The sequence below is a fragment of the Lactuca sativa genome, chromosome 7, assembly GCF_002870075.4.
Source record: "Lactuca sativa cultivar Salinas chromosome 7, Lsat_Salinas_v11, whole genome shotgun sequence".
Lineage (NCBI taxonomy): Eukaryota > Viridiplantae > Streptophyta > Magnoliopsida > Asterales > Asteraceae > Lactuca > Lactuca sativa.
In genome coordinates this window covers 173837547-173840655 of record NC_056629.2, presented here as the reverse complement: position 1 = coordinate 173840655, position 3109 = coordinate 173837547, and the positions used below count along the sequence as shown (strand labels likewise).

The 3109-nt window shown below is 33.8% G+C and overlaps 1 non-coding gene across 1 annotated transcript; it reads left to right on the top strand.

Annotated features, from left to right (window-relative positions):
* Nucleotides 1-263: 263 nt before the first annotated feature.
* TRNAA-UGC (transfer RNA alanine (anticodon UGC)) lies at nucleotides 264-336 on the top strand. The gene has a single exon. It is a non-coding gene; the product is annotated as a tRNA-Ala (tRNA).
* The last annotated feature ends 2773 nt before the right edge of the window (nucleotides 337-3109 follow it).

The following is a 3109-nucleotide window of genomic DNA, read 5'->3' as shown; positions in this document are numbered from 1 at the left end:
TATCTGGGGAACATTTGTTTCCATTTTGCAAGTCATGAAATAGGTTTATTGAATATGTAGTCATATCATACTTTTAATAAATACATAAACTCCTCTACGAAGAGTTCACAAATATTTGATTTATTATAGCTTTATTTTGTTTGCACAAATATGTCAACTTCAAAAATATACATATTTGAATAACTACATATATTATCTTAAGGTGTAAGTTTAATAGACAGATTTAGTTTAGGGGTTCTTGCTATGAAAAAGATTGTCAAAATGGGGATGTAGCTCAAATGGTAGAGCGCTCGCTTTGCATGCGAGAGGCACGGGGTTCGATCCCCCGCATCTCCAATTTTATATCGATAACCTTTTTAAACCTTTTAAATTTAAATTCTCACTTCAAGTATATAGAACAGTTAGAACTACGGTTAAAAGATAATCCAGTTATTTTTGCATATACTTTTACTTAAATTGATTATTTCAGTTTTCAATATAATAAATTGTAATTTCAAAAGTTAGGATAATGAGAGATCTTTCGCAAAGGAACATGAGCAAAAGGAGATGGTCCATCGTTTCTTGCAAACCTCCACATATCGAACAAGATGAAGAGCTAAAGACCACACCCCTTCTGGAAACAACTAAAGATGGAATTCTGTAAATCGTTGAGATACAATTGGCTTTAATTGGAACCCAAATATTCCAACAGTGTACTTACGAATTTGAAGGGAATATTTTTTTATTCAATCAACTTTCTAAACGAGTTATCTGATTAGGAATCCATACCCTTGTATCTACGTCATTGAAAATATTTAGCATCTCAATCAAATTTCTGTAGCGCTCTAGCTCCAAAAATTCAGCCGTGCTCGAAGGTTCACATGGCTTGTACCATGATACGCTTCGAATATCTCCCATGGCCATGTAGCATTTTACTATCTTGCGTATCTTGTTCGAAGCAATGGCATATAGAGTAGGAAAACTCAATCTAAGTGGCTAAGATTTAACCCAAATGTCATTCTATAAGGGGAAGATATTACCACTACCCACCATGCATCTAAATAATTCTGTCACATTGATATTCATTTCTTCTAGATCTAAATTAATTTTTGAAATATTTTCTGTGAGCTCGCCAAAACCCTTTTAACAAGAATAAATTCCAACACTCTAGAAGTAGGAATGGATTTAATAACCATTTCCCATAGACTATAGGGATTATTCTTTAGATCTTACCTCAATTTGGTTAAAAACGCTAGGTTCAAAGTTCCAAGGCTTCCACTCCCGAACGCTCTCTTTATAATGGGTGTTGCTAATAAGACACCCCATTGATTCCTTTATAAAAAGTCAACCTATAATTAATTATTTATAATCAGTTTTTTTTTAAAACAATGCAATTTCAACCAATAAAAATATTTTAAAATTGAATTAGGATATTTATATGGTAAAATATAATGTCTTTTTAACCAATCCCTTTATGATTTAGGTGTTGTGATTTTCTCCCACAACACCTAGATTTTATTTGGCCTATGTACTCCCTTTTAATTATCTCCAGCGAGTCAATGATTGTCACTGATTTCCATATGTTCTTTGAATAAGGAAAAGTAATAGATCGCAAAGCTGATTAAAACCGTTTTTATTAAAGTTACTCTCCTCCCAAAGATGGAGTTTTAGCCTTCCATAGCAATAATTTTTTGTTGGACTTCCACCACCAGTTTCATGTTTTTAATAAGTTCCATATTGGCTCCAACAGGGAGTTCCAAATAGGGAAATGGAAATGAAGTCGAGTGACAATGAACTATTGAAGCCATGGTTGATATTTGAACTGGGCCAACCCCAACACCAAATAATTTGCACTTTGAAAAGTTAACTTTTAGACCTGAATATAAATAGAAAAATATGAGTATCCTACGAAGATTATAGAAGTTAGCTATTAGGGCTTTGTACCCCCCATGGAATAGACCAAGATTACATGTTCTTTTTGAAACCATATTTAATGCTTCCATCGAAAAAAATTAAAAGGAAAATGGACAAAATGTCTCATTGCCTTACTCTCCTATGCTTGTAGAATTCCTTTGTTGGTGCATCATATAAAAGAACTGAGGTTTTTATGGACTCTATACATCCACTAATCCATGATCTCCATACCACGTCAAAACCCATTTGATCCATAATTAAGACTAAGAATTTCCAATTTATGGTATCAAATGTAGTTTCAAAGCCAAATTTAACAGATATAACATTGTTTTAAAATATTCTTAGCCCTAGCAAACACTTTATATAAAATTAGTTGACCATCAAGTGTACGATCCTATTTCTCGGTATGTAATTTAATATGGTTTTAATTTGAACGTTCCATTAAAATTTGAAAACTAGAATTGATCGAAGCAGGGCTTGCTTCTTATAAGAGGGATGTGCCCCGACCCATGGGCTGAAGTCTTTTTAGGGTTTTGGGGGCTATTTAAGCATCATTAACCCTTAGGGTTAGATCATTCTCAGCTTCCTTCATCCTCTAGAGAGAGATTCAGAAACCCTAACCCTAGTTCTCTTGTTTTTGAACTTTGGTGTCCTTGGAAATCTTGTTTCTCAACTTTTGTTCTTAAAGCTTGAAGAACAAGATCCTTCTTCATGCAATAAAGTGAAGAGCAAGTGTAGATCTAGAAATTTTCATGTTCCGGACGTTTTTTGAATATAAAGGTTCAAGCTTTCCTTGTCATTTGTTAGATCTTGCTTAATATCCATTTTGTATGCTTTTCTTCTGTATTTATTGAGGTGAGCTTGGAGTTTGCCTGACTCCAACTCTTTTTGGTCACATAGGGTTGTTGTTTGAACCATTTGTCCTCATACAGTTTGGACCTTTATACACTACAAGAAATTTAGGTGTTTACCCACACATGTTATGTGTGGCTAGAAGACGACTATGTGTTGGTAGTTGTCTTTAGCTACACATAAATTAAGTGTCACTATGTGTTGGCTCATGCCTGTAGATATAAATCTTTACCTACACATTCGTGATGTGTGAGCATAGAGCAAGTTATACCTACACATACATGTGTGGCTAAAACTAGTAACTATGTGTAAACTAGAAATTGTTTGAGTTATCAACGATGTGGCTGATGACATGTCAAATTAT